This window comes from Ziziphus jujuba, chromosome 4 (genome assembly GCF_031755915.1).
Source record: "Ziziphus jujuba cultivar Dongzao chromosome 4, ASM3175591v1".
NCBI lineage: Eukaryota > Viridiplantae > Streptophyta > Magnoliopsida > Rosales > Rhamnaceae > Ziziphus > Ziziphus jujuba.
This window is the reverse complement of record NC_083382.1, coordinates 5,469,994-5,490,642: the sequence shown is the minus strand read 5'-3', so window position 1 is coordinate 5,490,642 and position 20,649 is coordinate 5,469,994.

Sequence of the window (20,649 nt, the reverse complement as noted above, 5' to 3'; positions counted from 1 at the left end):
TTGCCTATGATAGTTAACCAAGTTGAAGGAATTTTTTTTTTTTTATGGGATCAAATAGAAGAATTTTAAAAAGAAATTATATTATATGTATTTTTTTCTAATGACCTAGGAAAATTGATTAGAATACCAAAATAAAGAAGGTAGAATAGCCACGAGAATGTCGAGAGAATTAAATGCTTTAAAAATATTTGTTGGGTGATTAATTATGCTAAGTGTAAAACATCATACTTGTGTAAATGTGTAATCAGCTTTCACATTATATGAGAATCCTCACCAAAATGAGGTAGTTGTATTAGCAATAAATAACGATATCAACTGTTTGAATATTCTTATTTTTGATAGAACTGTTTGGTTGGTATCAATCATGGCTTTAAAGTCATCCATCCCAATCCATATATATTTTTGTATATACAAGACTATAAAAGTATATATTATCATGTTTAAGTAGCTAATTTGAAGTATATTTACAAATATGTGATTCTATGCCACCGTGCATATTGGTAATAGTTAAATATTAATAGATGAATCATTTATTATTATTATTATTATTAAATTATTATTATTGATTTATATATTTTTTGGATTAATTATATATATTTGATAAATAATTATATTAAACTAATAAGACGAAGAAGAGTACAATTTGACAATCATATTCATATATATTAAATAGTCATTTACCAAATGCATATATAATTTTCAAAATTAAAGGGGAAAAAATCAAAACAATTGCTTAAAGAATTAAAATAAAAAAAAGGAAAACATGTTTTCCATCTCCAGTAATTAATATCAGCATCGACATGTGACATTCCTCGATCCAAATGTTTATAATATGGGAGTGAAATATATCATACATAAAATTAAAGGATAGTCTGTGCATTCATATTTACTATAAGAACGTATGATAAACATCATTAATTAGGAAAAAAAAAATACTTATTTTCACAAACTTGATAATTGTTTAATTAATATTTTTAATCATTTATAATAATTTTTCTTATTTCATTCAAATGTTTTGAATACATGATCTTCTAGATATTGGTGTAAATAGTTTACTAACTACATCAATTTCACTTGACATGTTTAATTGATTTATTATTGGAATTGTTAAATTCATTACTAACATAAATAATATGCTTTTTTGAAAAAAAATAAATAAATGAGATGACAAAAGAAAAAAAAATCCCAATCTTAGTTATAATCAACTACTGCAACTAAGAATCAACCAAAGGTTTGCCAAGATAACTCAAATTATTATTATTTTGTTTTTTAAGAGGTGAAAATGATAAAAGTGTAAATAAGAAAATTATTGGGGCAAAATAAGAAGGACAAACAAAAGTAAATGTTATACAAATCGCTTTGGACAAATTCACGAGATGAATGAGCAAATATACTTATATCATCCCTAACGATTGTTTGACTATAATTCTTAATTACCAACCCAAAAAAAAAAAAAAAAAAAAGACTACAATTCTTAGTACTTAAACTAATAAAAAAATTCCAAAAATAAATTGTTATAATTTGTCTCAACAGTAGTTTCTATGCACTATACTTATGTGAAAGTTCCAAGAGTAAATCAATTTTTATTTGGCTTTTTAGATTTAGCCCCCACATAAATCATCTATATCCTATTTTCCTTACTGTAATATAGTTTTCAACTTAACAACTTACAGTATAATCTAAAATAATCCATAAAAGAAAGAAAAAAAAAATTGTGATCTGAGTTGTAAGTTGTAACTAATGTGCAAGTACATTTACATACATATAAAAACTCGCAGTATTACCAAAAAGTATAAAAACTTGCAGGAAAATTCCAATTACTTAATTAGGTCATTTAGCTAATTAGCTGTAGAAGGTTTTTGTCTTGTGAATATAACTTGTCTTTTGGCTTTAGATGGTTCTTAATCGTTAAGGAGTTGTCGATATTACTATTTATTTATATTGGGGATTCAAAATTCATGTCATTGTTCAAGAAAAAATTATATTATATTGGGAATTATATTTTAACCCATGAACCATAACATATTTAATCCTTGACCCCCAAACTAGAAAAAGACTATCATATTATTATTCTTTGCAATATGGTTCTCTTGTCAGTTAATTCTTAACGTACAGTCCTTTTGAAACTGTTCAGTCTCTTTGGCAATGCAAACTACTCGATACGTTTTTAATAGATTATTTTATTAGAATTTTTATCATATTTCTTGACAGCCTGTATTTCTGATTTTGCTGAACCTACCGAATAAAAATACATAATTGTAATGACATTAATATATATATATATATATAAATGTTATCCTAATTATCTCCCAAACATATCCTGAGAGATACGTTATTGTATATATTAAAAATGAAACACATATGATCCTATAGAAATTTAAATGTTTATTTAAGATTTACTTTTCTATATTATATTTCTAATACATTAAAATAATTTATTTAAAAGATCGATTAATATATAAAACCAAATAGATTTATCAACGTGGATTTCATTTTCATTTTTATTGTCGGTATCATATTTCCTATATGAATTGGGAGATAGTTTTCAAAAAGTTAATTATATATGTTACATATAAAAATCTAATAACTAAAAAAGCACATACCTTAATTGTCACGCAAGTTATATATGTCTATCCTTCATCGCTGGAGTGGCTTTTAAAAGCTTATAAAGGACTCTCAAATTGATCATTCGTATGTATACCAAGGGAACCTTAATTTGGAACTCAGTACTGAGTAGTTAATGTACTTTGACTTAAAAAATTAACTTCTTAATTTCTTTCACTTTCATTATTTCTAGTTAATGATGACCAAAATGATTGATGAACAATGCTCTGCTCTGTTGGACATTTTGTGACTGATATCGATCTTCAAGGCTGTATTAGCATTTTCTTTCTAAATAATAAACTGTAACAATAAAAGAAAATTGTTCATAGCTCAAAATATTATCAACATATAGAAAATTTTATAATGTTAGAGACCTTAATTAATATTAATATATATGAACTTTGCAAGAAATTAATATTCAAACCATTACATATGGATGTGATTATTTATTATATAGTATTAATGATAATTGGATGGATGCATGATAAAATTTAATTGTAATGGAAATGATAAAAATTTAGATGCACGCGGTTTCATTCCACAAATTTTTTTTTTTAAAAGATAATGACTATTTAAATTCAAATCATATAAAAGATGCTCTTAAAAAAAACAAATAAAGCTTTAGAATATATATTATTCAATGAAATAGTAAAAATTTGCTTGCAAGCCATGCATTCGAAAAACATCAATTTATATTATCAACACAAATTTTAGTAAGACAACTAAATCTAAATTAAACATCTGTTGATATTTTTTAAAGTGTAAAAAGATCGTGTAAACACATGATATCCATGTTATAAATTTCAAATACCACATGATACATTAAAAAATATATAATGTAACTTATATACAAATTGAATGCTTTCCTTGGTCTTATATGTAATTAATGAGAATGCTATATAAAACAATACTAGAAAGTAGTATTTGTTCAATTAAGTAGATATATTCAGTCTAACCCTATTGATAACACGCAATATTTAGAACCAATAAATTAATCATATATTAATATTAGCCATGAATTTAATGATCGTTGCACACATATAAAAATTTCTTTTTTTTTTGGACAGCACATACATATAAATTTGCATCGAGTCTTTCACTATCAATCATTTAATTACAAACAGATTCTTTAATAAGAGGTTTTTTATTTTTTATTTTTTTAATATTATCAAAAACAAAAAGAAAAACAATTAAAAGAAAAACCCTTAAAATCGGAAACAATACATCAAAACAATATAGAAGTAGAAAATCTTGTATGAAACCGTAATACCAGCTGATTCCGACTAATTTAATGCCACATTTTGAAAAATGCTACTCAAATCTCGTTCAAATTTGGACAGTCTATTGATAGTAAACTTATGGGAAAAGCACAAAGATATATGGTTTATAAGCACTCTGATAATTCTTTTGCCTCCTTTCAAAACTTTTAGTTTCAAATTTTCTTCAAAACAAAGGGTATGAATGTTTATATAAGAGCAAAAAGCAGGTTTTGAAATTTTGGGAAAAAGCAAAAAATTTTAAGGTTCCATGTCTTTCTCTCTCTCTCTCTCTCTCTAAATGTTTAAGTTTGTAAGATTTTCTTGATTATTGATTATTGTTTGCTTTTTGGCTTTTTTATGTCTTTATTTATCTGCTATTGGATTTTGTTTTTTAAAGTATAAACTTAACTTTATCTTTCTGTGTCTATTTCTCTCTTTTTTGTTCCGTTCAAACTTGTCTCATCGAAAATTTTTTCCCCTACTTTAAAGTTTATATATATATATATGAAAGAACCAAAAAAAAAAAAAAAAAAAAAAGGGAGAATAAGGCCTGGTTGAGCTTCGGGTATGGTGTTTGAGGCAATGGAGACACTCATATTTGACTTGACTTTTAGCTCTCCGACGAGAAACAAAACCCATTGGCTTTTTATTTGACTCTGTTTTTTGGGAACCATTGGTTGAATATTTTATTTTCTTAGTATTTTGGTTGTCCGAAAGCCTACTATAAAAATTTCGTGTTTTTCAATTCCTTAAACAAGTGTCTAAGAGAAGAAGAGAGAATTGTAAAAAAATTTGGGTGTAGAAGCCATAGCCATAGAAAGAGAAGTAAAGCGTAAGTAAAATGTTTACATTTTCAAAAAAGAAAGTTAATTGAGATGCTTAATTAATCTGATTAGGTAATTTTTAATACATGGCATGAAATAATTTAAAATAGTACCAGTTGGTTAGACACCACCATTACATTCAAAATTTTCTCATGTAGAAGTTATTCATAATTATCATGCAATCAAACTTTATTATATAACTTCAGATTCAAAAAAAAAAAAAAAAAATTATGCACCCAAAAAAAAAATATATGTGGGAAATTAAGAAATATGTGTTTGGTCACCTCGATCGAATGTCAAGCCGACCATAATCCAAATTATGTACCATGTATCTCACCCAATTATTTATTCATTTGTTTATTGCAGGAATATCATAATGAATCAGATCAAAAGGGACCCAATTTTTAGTTCTCAACCTAAATACCAAGATTATGGTATCATTGATGAATGGCAAAGTAGGATTTTTTTGTTGCAGATGGTCTACTTTAATTGGTTGAAACGAAGTAAGTCTCTGCAAGAAAAATTGGATAATGATGACTGCCGTCTTTGCACGTGTTGCATGTGTCGGTATATCTAATTAGAGCAGCTATCAACATTTTCTTTTGGCTCTGTAAAAGTTGGAAAACATATTATTTTTCTTTTTGTTTCATTTTTCTCCATCAAGCACAAAATGTTGAAAAATGGGGCACTTTTAATTGGTTGATTGTTGATGGGGTCTGTTTTTTGGGTTTTTGGTTAATTATTTTTTTATTTTATTTTTTTGAACTTTAAAATGTGATATTCGAATTGGAATTTTTGTCAAAAAATAGTGGCTTTTCTAGGTTGTTCCAATGGGCTTTTGGTGATGGACGTGTGTTAATTAATGAATAATGGAAAACCTTTTAATTATTATTACAATTCATCTTTTCTCTAGGAATCTGATTTTCATATTGCATGTATACAAGATTGTTTTGGATATTAGGTGGTTGATAATCAAAGCCAAGTGATTGAGGCTAATGGCCTAATAATTGATTTCATACGATGGACTGTAGGGCTCCACATTAATCATGAATAAGACGTTTATGGCTTCTATTTCAGTCGCCTCTGGCGTGCATAAATAAATAAATTAAAAATGAATTGTCGATTTAAATGATAAATGTTAATTAAAATATTTAATTATATTACTTTTATATTAAAATTTTAAAATTAAACATTTTAATGATAATCTAGCATATAAATTTATTAATGATCATTATCAATGGTGGTAAATAATATTTTTAAATAAATTTTTTTTTTCTAAAAATGAAAATTTTGAACTATAATCATTGTAACAACAAAATTATAGCTTCTTTTTTCAAATTCTCTTTTTTTTAAAAATTATTTGCTGGTATGTAAGAGAAGAAGTGGATGATATAGATGGGAACAACAAATGTTTGCTATATATGAATTTTGTCGTTGAATAATCTATGTTTTGGCTACCCGTCTTTGCATGTTTTTGTTATTGAATGTTTAGTTTGCTTTTAGCCAAAAAAAAAAAACAAAAAAAAAAAATATATATATATATATATATATATAGTTTGCACATAAGAATAACAAGTCCATACGTTGAGAACTTGGCTATATGTCTGCATCACACATTTCGGTTTTTTATTTTTTTTATTTATTTCTTTTTCCTGCTAGTATCTTACCCATACGCATAGGTAACCACAATATCACTGTACATAGTAAAAGTCGCACAAAAAAATGTAACTATTAATTTGGTTTGTTTAACTACTAGCTTTTACCGCTCACCTTTCCCTTTTTTATTTTTTATTTTTTATTTTTTTTAGCCAGCTTCGATTGATCAGTTGGGTAATCAACCCTATTTTTTTATTTTATTATTATTATTATTTTTTTTTGAGTCACACATATGGCACGTATTTAACTTTGACCCGGTTTACTATCAATTAATGTCTAGCGGGTAAATGAATTCTTTTTCTTTTTCCTATTTAATATTGCTGCAAACTCATTAAAAAAGAGGACATGGGTTTTAACAATATCAATTATGCTTTTTTTTTTTTTTTTTTTTTTTTTTTTTTTTTTCCTTCTAACTTCTCAAAAAAGAAAAGCTCTATATACACAAATTGACTGGTATTTTTTTCATTTATTATAAATTGGAAAGGAGAATTTTTGTGACTAGATTTGGAATGATTCGAAAACATCATTTAGAGGCTTTGGCAATTGAATAATATATTACATTTTTACAAATTCTGCACTTACAATAATAATAGACACTAAAATATAAAAACACAAAGTAAATTGTTTATATATGTTTAAGAAAATTTGATAGTGCAGACAGTCTGTACCAAAATATAGTATGAACTTTAGTATTAACGATGGTTACGATGGTTTTTAAAAAAATTATTGTTAATATTTATTTTCTATGTGATAATATTAACAATAATTTTTTTAAAAATTGCTATCAATATTGAGGTTCTATAATAAGAATGTATGTACATCGGCACCATAAACAAACTTTATGTGTGTGTGTCTATATATATATATATATATATATATATATATTTTAACACAATTGATAAAAGCAAAAGAGAGAAAGAAAGTACAATGCTTGATTTAATGATATGTGTAGGTGAACCAAGAGAAACAAAAATATGGCTAAGATACGACTGCCACAAAATAAATAAATAACAAATGGTAAGTAGTTTTCGTTGTTATTGATATTATTCATTATTCCATTTTAATGTGTTCGTCGATATTGTTATGGTATGGAATAAGAAAATTTTGTACGGACGAGGACAAAGTATGACATTTTAATCAACCTTTGATTTATGACATTTTAATCAACCTTTGATTTATTGTTCGGCCACCCACTAAGTATGACACTTTAATCAACCTTTGATTTATTGTCCGGTCATCCACTAACACCAAAAATCATACACCATTTAATAATTAACTTAAGTATTCGGTTTTAATGCCTTTCTTTGCTTGTGAAGTTAATACTTGACTAGGATCAACAACTTGGAGCTTTGAATTTTGAATACCAAAAAAAAACAAAACTTGCAGCTTAGAATTGTTTTCCCAGCTACAATATAATATTCACTCTGCCACTTATATTAATTAGTACTGTCCTTTTGATGATTTTATTTATTTTTTATTGGGACAGACCTTTAGATAAATTTAATGGTTTAAATTTGATATTCCTTTATGAAAATGTTTGATAAATATCTATATATATATATATATATATATAGTTCGTCTATGGTGCGGACGGTCTTCATGCGAAGCATAGTATTGGTGACGATTTTTCATAGTATTAGTGACGATTTTATAAAAAACCATCGTCAATACTATAAAAAACCGTCACTAATATTGCGATCCTCATACAGACCGTCTTTACCGTAGAATTTCCGTATATATATATATATATATATATACATATATATATGTAAAGGGACTAATTGTTCAAAATTCTCTTAATTAGTAGAAACTTAAATCAGAATCCAAAAAAAAGTTTAAGAGAATAACAATATTGGGTCTACTCTATATATAGAACTGTTTTTCTTTTTATATTTTATTTTTTTGAAATATAGCTCTAATCGATTAAACATGATTCTAGGTGAAAAAAAAAAAAGCTTACATTCAGAGTGATTCAACTCTATATTTCCAAGTGTTGCTAGAGAATAAGCGGTTCCTAGCTACTAGCTAGTAATGTTTTGAGAATTTTTATATATACCAATGATTTAAAGAACTAAAATTAATGAAAACCACTAAATTCATTATTCGAGAGAAATTTCAGAAAACCAAAAATGGAACTTGTTGATATATACAATGAATTGAATACTCACTGCAGACTGATCCTGACTACTAATTAATAATTAAGAAAAGCTTCTTTGTTCATTCCCTTTTGGTGGGCTGCAATCATATATGTATACCACACACAAATTTATTAAAAAAACAGGACAATTCGCGCTGGTTAAGAGACATCATTAATTTGCATAAAGGTAATGTATGTGATCCACCGGTGCATGTTTTAGTATCAATGTACCTGCTTCTTTACTTGATCATACATATAATACAACCAATAGATGGTTGATTCAACAATTTTTAAAATTATTTGTAATATTTTTTTTCCCCCAATATAGCAGCTGGCATAACAAGGACTTTTTTCATAAAATTTGTAGGGTATTCATATAATAGTAAGGCTCTTATATGGGAAATCTTAGATAATATTCATCCAAAATATCTATCAAAATATTTATCAGCCAATAAGTTATCTGACAATAATAGTCTAATCTCTAATGTGTATCTTAGACGAAAATTGTTTAGTATTTTTCGCATTATAAAAAAATTATATATATATATATATATTTTATCTTTTAAATACCATTGGATAATTTGTACTTGACTGCCTCTTAATGCTCATAGATCCCATGATGTCGAAGATAAACTATCCGATGACGTCCAACAAATAATTTATATTTTATATATATATATATTATATTTGTACAAATGTTAATAATATGTGGGTAAATATTCTTGCTTGAATATTTGGCAATATTCGTGGTGCTTCAATGAAGCTTACTTTCTTGCACATGGAGTACTATTAATTGCTAACAAAATGTCTTTGATCCTCTAATCATCAATGTCAACTTGGTCATATAACACATGCATGGAGAGATGAAGGATGCTGTCGGATCTGAATGCTTTAATTGTCCATATTATTTTTCTCAAATTTCACATGCTAAAGCACATGCTGGATAAAACACTCAACATAATATTCTTTTTCTTTTTCTGTATCTTCAAGCACCAGAATGAAATTTTAATTTTGAGTAAGGGGAGTGAATTACATGATTCCCTTTGACAGATTGCTGTTGTGGTTGAGGACCCCTCCAAAAGAAAACATACACGAGAAAGTAAAAGAACTAACTACTTTAAATGTGGTTGATTTGGGAGGCCAGAAGATTGGAAGAGAAAAGTGGACCAAAGTTTTTCTGGCTTAAATTGGCCAAATAAATAATCATATATATGGCATAGTGGTCCATGAATATTCCCCTAAAAAATTCTCAGAAAATAAATATAAAAAAAAAAGTCCCACAAATAATAAATTACCAGCATCCCAATATTAGGATGCATGAATGAACAAAGTGATACCCCCATGGCATGCTGAGCTTGTGACACGGTGCTTTTCTTTGCAGAAAGGAATACTAGGCCATTCAAACCCAAATCTCTCACATTTCTATAAAGTGAATTTATGTGTGGGAAGACAGAAGGATCATTTGGTTATTAAATTTGCATGTGGTTCACTGTATATGATAATGATGAGGAAGGATAACAGATACAGAGAAGAAGATTGTTACCAAAAAAGAGGGAAAAAGACAACAAAATTATTGTAGCAAATTCTTTTTTTACATTTATAATATAGCTCCCGACCCAAAGTCAAAAACCACATTACAATTTTTATGCCATGATATCTTAAAGCAGAGCAAAATATGTTACTAGAGCTGTTGTACTATATATGGCTCACGCAGCTTTTCATATTTTTCTTTTATGAAATTATATATATTTTCATAACAAGATATGTAAAGGTTCCACATTCTTTACCTTGTTGTTGTTGTTGTTGTTGGGTGGTTTATTTATTTGTTTATTATTATCTTTTTAGCGTCGAAATTCGAATATAACGAAATGTATTATTCAAAATTTTATAAATGACCTATCACATGATTAGTCTTTAGTCTAATTTTTACATTGAATAGGACCTACGTAAACCTTTTGTTTATCCAACTTTTTTAATATAGAAAAGAATATTAGATTACCAAAACTTTAAGAGATTTGAGTGGTGTTCAACATTTTAATTGTAATTTTTTAGTTACTTTTAATGGGGGTCCAACATATATGAAAAAGAGGAATGGCATCAATAAAGTGTAAGAGCAGATTCCATTAAAAATAAACGATTCGGCTGCAATGATGATGATGACCGACTTCAAGTTACACCTGGCCTTATTTGTTATGGTGGTCGAAGACTGAAAAGTAAAACCCATAAATACATGAGATCTTGTCATAGCTAACAAAGTTTTTTTGTAACTATACAAATTAATTCAATAAAAGAAAATATCTTATTGTTTAAAAAAAAAAAAAAAAAAAACAAATTCTCTTTTTTATTGTGTAAGCAAAAATGAGATGGTCCAGAATGACCAAATCCCCTGCCACAAAATTTTTCAAGTCATATAAGTTCCACAAATGGATCCTACACAGGCTTATGAAAGGGCATCTGATAGTTTTCGGACCATCTAATTTTTATTTTTATTTTTATATATTTTTTATCATGCAATGCAGATTAAAAATCCTTTTAATTTGTTAGTAATTAATATTTTTCCATTATAAATGTTTATTAATGAGTTTATTAGATTTTTTTTTTCTTGAACAGGGATAATGGACTTTAATTTTTTATATCAAGAAGTTGATAAACTCTTTTTAAGCTTAAGCTGTTTTTCTGGTTTTTCCTTTTATTAAAAAAAAAAAAGAAGATATCTACATAGTTTATGGTATTAATCTCTACCATTATTAAAAATTAAACAAAAAAAAAAAAAAACAGAAAGAGAATTTTATACTTTATAGGACTCTATATAATTTGTTTGGAGGAACAGCTCTTACAATTTCAGAGGCCAGAGGTCCAAGTTGCCCATGCCCATAATAGAAGTGGGCTGGATTTAGGAAAATTTCCACGAGCCCAAAAGTCTTTGAAATTAGGTGATAATGATAGTTTGGAATGCATCCATCAATCAAGTTCACCAAGAGAGATTTTTTTTTTTTTTTGACACATTAAATTAGAAAATTTTGAATGCTAAAACAGATCTACAGAGAACCTAAAACATGATATTAAAGACATAAGCCAACTGACAACATTTTTCTTAATTGTTTTCTGACACAAAAACAACTCAAATTGGGTTTTGAAATAAGAGTTATGTAAGAATACATGAGGAAATCTCTCTCTCTCTCTCTCTCTCTCTCTCTCTCTCAGGGTAACCAAATATCTTTGCTTATTTTTTTGGAATTAAATCTCTTTCTTTGATGATCTATGTAACCACACATTTCCATGTTATCTTATAAGTAAGCTCATTGCCATGCACCTTAGGCCCTGCAATATTGAAATTGTATCACTACTTTACATATGATGATATTCTGTGCAATTCTTTTCCATTATAAGGTAATATGGTATTAATCACAATTCTATGCAATCTGATTGAAGATAAAATAAATAAATAAATAAATAAATAAAACTTATGAAATGTATAGAGTTTTTTTTTTAAAAGATTTACTCGACAAACAGAGGACAGGCCCCAAGTTTAGTTTGCCCGTGCCCATAATTGAAATGAGCTGTAAACAAGACAATATAATGAGCCCAAAAGGTGAATAGAAATGAAGTACTGATGAACTGGATGCAGTCTATCAATCAAGTTCTCCAAGTAAAATTTATTTTATTTTTCTTTTTTTTGACATATTAAATTAAAGAATTGGAAATGCATTTGCTAAAATAGAGTTGGGAATGCTAAAAACTCAAATTTTGAAATAAGCAAGTTGCATAAGATAATATACGTGGAAATGTCTGTATCTTTTTTGGGAACCTGTTACTCTGTGTATGCATTTTTTGGGAATTAAATCACCACACATTTCCATGTTAGCTCATAACTAAGCTATAGCATGCATATTAAGCCTGCAACATTGAAATTGTATCACTTCTTTTAATATGAAGGTTATTATGTGCAAATTTTTGTTTCCATAAGAAGGTATTGTCTTTAATCTCTTTCCAAATTCTAAATTCTCTTTAACCAAAATTTTTACTATAAATACCACATCCACTTTTCTCAATTTCATTCAAGTTACAATATTAATATTAATATTGCTCTTGTATTCATCTTGTGAATGGCTATGGCAAAGTTAGGTGTTGCAAAGATGTTGATCACTCTGCTTGTCGTCATCATCTTATCGATTTTGGTTTTGAGTTCTGAGACACAAGCTGCAAGACATCATAATGATTTTGATGCATAGGTGAAGACAGTGTCGTTCTTTGAAGGACTTAATTTTCAGGCTCAAGTAGATGATTCAGCTGGAACAACGAAGGGAAAGAGCCCACCATCTGGGCCAAGTCCTATAATTAACAAGCCTCCACTAGCACCAGCATATTAGTATTAAGGAATAATTTGTTAGACTTTTATGGATCTAAACATACATAATAAATTTCATAAATCATAAATTATTAACCTCCAAACGCAGCCATTGATAAATTAAATCTTTAATCCTGCAAAATAGAAAACAATGTAAAGTAGTGCCTATGGACACACTACTCTCAAACCACTCTCATATTTCTGAAAACCCAACATCAAAATACCGTATGACATGTGTTTGTTTGCTTGTCCTAGACCTTTTATAGTCTCTGCAAGTCACACTTATCTATTAATTTTAACACACATAAAATACTAATAATTTAATAATATAATAATACTAAAAAAAATATGGGTAAGTCAATGGGCTTATAAAGAGAGTTGGTCCTCCAGTCCAATGGGCCAACTTGAGTCTTATAGAGAGTGTGTGACCAAGGACCCTACTACAAAATATTAAAATAAACCAGTCCCATTAATGGCATAAATAGGCCCTGTAAGTGAGTAATTGATTATGTTAAGTCCACAATTATTTATTTATTTAACATTCTCCCACTTGGACTGCATAATCATCATCATATATATAATCCAAATTCACTTACTATAGAATCTCCTGAACTGTAATCTCATTTCATCTAAATATATATAGCATACCGACAGGGCACAACAATATACTAAACTAGGCAGCAGAGGTTCTCTCAGTAAATCTCCCAAAACATGATACCATTTCAACTGAGTACTTTGCATGCCATAAACTCAGTCTAGGTAGTAGAGATTTACCTAACCATGTGGAATCCCCCAACACACAATACCATTTCATCCGAGCACATTGTGTATCAACAGGATACAACAATATACCCAAATTAGGTAGTAGGGACTCACCATGTCACCTGTGGATCAATATACACATATACATAGACTAATAGTCTCAACAGACCTGTAAATATAAGGAGCAATAATATGTGTAATAAAATATCTCATAAATAATAAATAATACTTAACATGGATATTACTGCAGAAAATATAACAAACTTCCACCGACCCACAGCAATCTCAGCTGCCTAACAATCCCATACGGGACACATGCTCCTCAAATATACTTATAGGTAAGACCTTGGTCAGTGGATCTGCCACCATGCTGTAAGTAGGCATGTGAACTACAGTAATGAGGCATTTTTCAACTTTCTCCTTAACCACAAAATACTTCACATTAATGTACCTCGTACCAGGGGTACCTTTTAAATTATTGGAGAAAGATATTGCTGCAGTATTATCATAATATATCATAATAGACCTCTTAATGGAGTCAACCACTCCTAAGTCATGAATAAAATTCCGAAGCCAAATTGCATGACGAGTAGCCTCATAACATGCCGTATACTCTCCCCCCATAGTTGAGGATGCTATCACTAACTGTTTGGCATTGCGCCAAGATACAACTCCTCTTGCCATGATAAATATATACGCAGTGTTAGATTTCTTATCATCCACACAACCTTTATAATCTGCATCACTATAACCAACAACATCTAAGGAATTGGTACGTCGATATGTCAACATATGATCTTTAGTACTCTGAAGATACTTAAATACCTTCTTAACTGCTTGGTAATGAATAGGACCAGGATTGCTCATAAATCTACCAAGCACACCCATAGAAAAAGTCATATCAGGCCGTGTACATACTTGAGTATACATCAAATTACCCACTACTAAAAAAGAGCGGACATTTCTCATCGTCATCCTCTCTTTATCATTCTTGAGACATTGATCCTTAAAAAATATTTCACCTTTTATGATCGGTACACTTCCAGGAGAACAATTCTACATATCAAATCTCTTAAGGATTCTATCAATATAGGCTCTTTGAGACAATTGCAACACATAATTAGTTCTATCTCGAATAATCTTAATGCCTAAAACAAAAGAAGCCTCTCCAAGATCTTTCATATCAAAATGGTTGCATAACATCTACTTTGTCTCAGCCAACAGGTCAGTATCATTAGTAGCCAGAAGTATGTCATCAACATACAACACCAGAAATATAAAACTGCTCCCACTGACTTTTATATATATGCATCTATCAACAACATTCTCCTTAAAGCCATTTTGGATGACAACCTCATCAAGCTTAAGATACCATTGCCTCGAAACTTGCTTAAGACCATAAATTGACTTCTTAAGTTTACAAACCAAATTACCATTCTCTCTTTGCTGAAAGCCAACTCGTTGAACCATATACACATCTTCAAATAAATTACCATTTAGAAAAGCAGTTCTGACATCCATCTGATGCAACTCTAAGTCATAATGTGCCACAATTGCCATAATGATTCTAAAAGAATCATTTGTGGATACAAGAGAAAATGTCTGTGTGTAATCAATTTCTTTGTTCTGGCTAAACCCTTTGGCTACAAGTCTAGCTTTATACCTCTCTACTTGACCATTAGAGTCTATTTTAGTCTTAAAGATCCATTTGCACCCTATAGACTTACTACCCAATGGTAACTCAACCAAATCCCAAACACCATTTGATGCTATGGATTTCATTTCATCTTTCATTGCATCCAACAAAAAATTTGATTGCGAACTGCTTATGGCTTTCTCATAAGTGACTGGATCTGAATCATCACTTATATTAAAATCATGCTCCTACAAGTAAACCTCATAATCATCAGGAATAGCTGACCTCCTAGTCTTTTGTGACCTTCTCAAAGCTAGGATATTCTGCTCCTCAATAATGGGTTCATCCTGATCAACTATTGGTTTATCAACTACTGGATTAATAATATCTCTATCAGGAACTACAACACTGAGAATGAATACATATTCTTCTCTAAACTGAGGCTCCCTTGGACCATTACTATTATCAAACCTAAAATCATCTTCAAAATAAACAGCCCTGTCTGATTCAACAATTCTCGTGGTGTGAGATGGACAAAAGAATCTTGAACCCCTAGATCCTATACAATAGCCAACAAAATACCCACTTATAGTTTTAGGATCCAACTTCTTAATTTGGGTATTATAAATCCTTACTTCAGTTTTGCAACCCCATACTCGAAAATGATGCAAATTAGGCTTTCTCCCTAACCACAACTCAAAAAGAGTCTTACGAATGGATTTACTTGGAACTTGATTCAAAATATAAGCAGCCGTCCTTAAAGCCTCTCCCCACAAGTAATCTGGCAAGTTAGAATTTACCAACATAGATCGCACCATGTCCAATAAAGTGCAATTTCTCCTCTTAGCTTTGCCATTCTGCTGAGGTATACCAGGCATTGTATATTGCGCATCAATGCCACACTCATGTAAATAAATTGCGAATGACCCTGGGTTCCGTCTAGTCTCATCATATCTGCCATAAAATTCACCACCTCTATTAGACCTCACAGCCTTTATCTTTTTATTCTTTTGAAGCTCCACCTTTACCTTAAACTCCTTAAAAGCAACTAAAGAATCTGACTTCTCACGGATAAACTCAACATGTCCATAACGAGAAGAATCATCAATAAAGGTAATAAAATACCTATAACCACCTAAAGCAGTTGGAGTGAAAGGTCCACATACATCAGTATGGATTAATTCCAAAACATCTCTAGACCTTACTATCTTATCATTTCTTACCTTGGAAGTTAATTTCCTTTCCGCACATTCAACACAAATCGACAAGTTGGAAAAAACAAGATTATGAAGTATTCCATCCTTCACTAATCTTTTCATTCTGTGCCTAGAAATATGTTCCAAATGCTTATACCATAACATTGAGGAATTATCATTACCTTTTGGATGTTTAGAAGCAACAATAGGGGCAACAATAAAATTAACAGAATAATTAGGACTATTATTAAATAAATCAAGTCTATATAAATTGCCACATAAAGTTCTAAAACCAACAACTTTATCATCCTTATATATCTTAACTTTATTATTCCCAAACAAAAAATTAAAACATTGACTATCCAAAAGTGAAATAGATAACAAATTCCTCCTAATTGAGGGTACATATGAAACTTCTTGTAATTCTAAACCATATTCAATGGCAAGCTTCAACTTGATTGTTCCCATGATATCCACCTTCACTTTTGAGTTATCTTCCATATAAACATGCTGCTCAAGATTGATTGGCCCCTTTTGCCTTATCATCCCCTGCAATGAATTAGTAATATGAATTGTTGCTCCAGTATCAAACCACCAAGTATTCATAGGCACATTAATAATATTGGTCTCAATCATTAAAATATTATCTTTCTTCTCTTGCTTTCCCTTTAAATTCCAACACTCTATCTTCTTGTGTCCAATTTTATTGCAGTAGCCACACCTTTCATTGAAGTATTCTTTCCTTTCTCCTATCTAATACGCATCATCATACTTAGTATTATTCAAAAGGTCCAAATAATAATGCTTTTTATTCATATCAAACTTGATAAATTTCTTTCCTATCTCCTCAAGAAGTTCCTTTGCTATATCAACTTTAGGAATACTAGCATATATAGCTTCATCCATGTAATTTTTCATCATCATCATGCAGCACTTATTAGAATGCTTCCAATCCTTATAAAGTTTCCTAATTACTGCACTACCATCATTAGTTGGTATCTTGGGTGAATCTATCTCCAAAGGTAAATCCAATTTCATAAATGTCAAATTCATAACCAAGGTCTTTTTCCACTTATGATAATTTATCACATCCAATTTCATCATGGCAGTCATAGGCAGAACATTCGGGGTGCTACTAACTGTGAAAATAGTAAACACAATAAAACATTTAATATATATAAAACAACAACTATTTTCTAGCCCCTTAACACAAAACATAAAATATCAATATCGTTAGGGTCTTTGTAGTACTAAAGATACCCTTTCGCAGGCCAGAGACAGTCAACCAAATAACCACAATCAAATGCATTGAACTGAATCACCGACAGAGCAACTCAGAACCTACGATACATGGCATTTAATTAACTTCCACTGCCATTCCAGGCATCATACAAAGCAACTAAAACCACCAACAGAGGAGTTTAGTTACCTGTATAGACCCTGATTAATAAGTGGGAGAAAATAACATATTGGCAATTTCATTAAATAGGTAAATATAAAACATCCCATCCATTATGCCATTATAAATTACATTGGTACACATAATACAGACAAAATAAGTCTCATGATAGGTGAGTACCTAAAATTCCACACTACTATACCAACTAGACACAAAGTCTCTTTAGGGAAAGCTAACTTGTTCCAATTTCAAACATATATATTTAATTTTAATTCAAGCAAATTGGAATAGAATAATTAAACAAATAAACAATAAATAAATAACATATATATATATATATATATTTTAATAATATTAACCAATAGATAAATAAATAAGCATACAAACAAATAAATAAAACAATATATATATATATATATATATATATTAATTTTATTATTATTATTATTATTTTTTTGAAATTTCGGTTGATGACGTCAGCAAGAGGATGGTGAAGTTAGCCTTCTCCTTCCTTCAGCCGGGTCGCAGGTCGACCTGGTTTTCTGGTTAACGGGTCGCTTGACAAACCCCCTTATAAAACACAATTCCGGTCACCGTTTTCTACAATACCGGCACCATTTTTCTCCTTTCGGTGTGGACACCATTTTTCTCCTTTCGGTGTAGGCAACAATTTTAAAGTATCAATTTGGCTAAGGAGAGCTTAAAACAAACACCCAAACTTAAGATTATAATCGGCCAAAACTCAAAAATAAACAACCATGGAATCACAAGAAATTCTAGAAAATTTTGAGCAAAATAGGTGCCTTTTGATTCGTCTCCTCTTGAGAAAGTTTTGCCCCAAATTAATTTGGTTCAAAAACGCAGAAAAACAAACACCCAACACAAGAATTATTTCAGCCAAAACTCAAACAAACACCCATGTAATTCCAAGAAAATTGCCAAAAATTTTTGGGCAAAATTGATCCCGTTGTTGTCATCTCATAAAATTAACCAAAAACAATTCACAAATCCAGGTTGCATTCGGCCACAGTTTTCTCCAATTTTTTTTTTTAAGGCTTTTTCAGGTCCAATTCGAGATTTTAAATAATACAAAACACATCGAAAAACAATTTTCCACCATGCCCAGGTCTTAATTCGAACTAAAACGAAGTTTACATATTTTGCACAAATTTGATTTAAAACCCGATTACCACTAGTTTCGCAATCACAATTTTTTTTTTTTGTTTGTTTTACAAATAACAATCGGGCATGTATTATGTTTCTTCACACATCAAGATTATAGCTTCACAGATCCATGCACGCAGAAAGAAAAATAAAATAAAGAACATATATTTGAATTCCGCATAGCATTCAATGGCCACATACAGTTCAGTCCGATCATCATAGATACAACGAAGACTAATCACAAAAAAATATTTATTATGCATATTAACCATGCTCTGATACTAACTGTTAGACTTTTACGGATCTAAACATACATAATAAATTCCATAAATCACAAATTACTAACTTCCAAACGCAGCCATTGATAAATTAAATCTTTAATCCTGCAAAATAGAAAACAATGTAAAGTAGTGCCTATGGACACACTACTCTCAAACCACTCTTAGATCTCTGAAAATTCTAATATCAAAAATACCGTATAGCATGTGTTTGTTTGCCTGCCCTAGACCTTTTATAGTCTCTGCAAGTCACATTTATCCATTAATTTTAACACACACAAAATACTAATAATTTAATAATATAATAATACTAGAAAAAATATGGGTAAGTCAATGGGCTTATAAAGAGAGTTGGTCCTCTATTCCAATGGACCAACTGGAGTCTTATAGAGAATGTGTGACCAATGTCCCTACTACAAAATATTAAAATAAATTAGTCCCATTAATGACATAAATAGGTCCTGTAAATGAGTAATTGATTATACTAAGTCCACAATTATTCATTTATTTAACAAAATTTGTATGAATTTAAGCTATAATTGCAATTTAATTGCACTATCTATGTTTTGTCTATTTCTCAATAAATTAAATAGAGATAGAAAAAATAAATAAAGAATAATCATTCAAGTGTATTAATTATCTTAATTTTCTGAAAAAATATGCTATCTTGAATGTTCTTGATCATCTTCTACTACAAAATTACTTGAACAATTTGTGACTTTCTATATTAAAGACCCTTCATTAATAATATATATTTATTATCAGTTCCTACCGTTAAAAACATTAATAATACTTGTCATAATTGTATATCAGAGTCAATGAAGCATAAAGATTATTTTACACTAGGAAATCTAATTTTTCTATTACAAAACAATTTCTGAAGCTTTAGCATGAAACTGTATCATATCTTTCTTTCTTTCTTTCTTTATTTATTTTTTTGGTAATATCATATCCTTTTTTATTGTTGAATCGAAAGTAACGAAATGCAACACACTCACAGAAACATATATGTGTATGGATATGTCCCTTCTAGCATAGGTAATACAAGAAAAATGTAATAAACTGCATCTACAAGTCAGGAACAATGCTTCAATATGTTAATGGAGATTGGGGCTGGTGCAATATAGACATATATATATATATATATATATATATATATAGCTCTTGATCCCCTCCTTTGTTTCAAAAGCAATTGCTTTCATCTTCTTAATTTCAAAGGGTATATAGTCCATAGCTTTGAAGCTTATAATGCACAAGGACAATGGATATAGGAGGAAAAAAACTGTTTGCTAAGAAGAAAAAAATTGAACATGATCTATTGTTATTAAATTCGATTCGAAATTTTATAAATGACCGTTTGTTTAGTCTAATTTTTATAAAACCCTC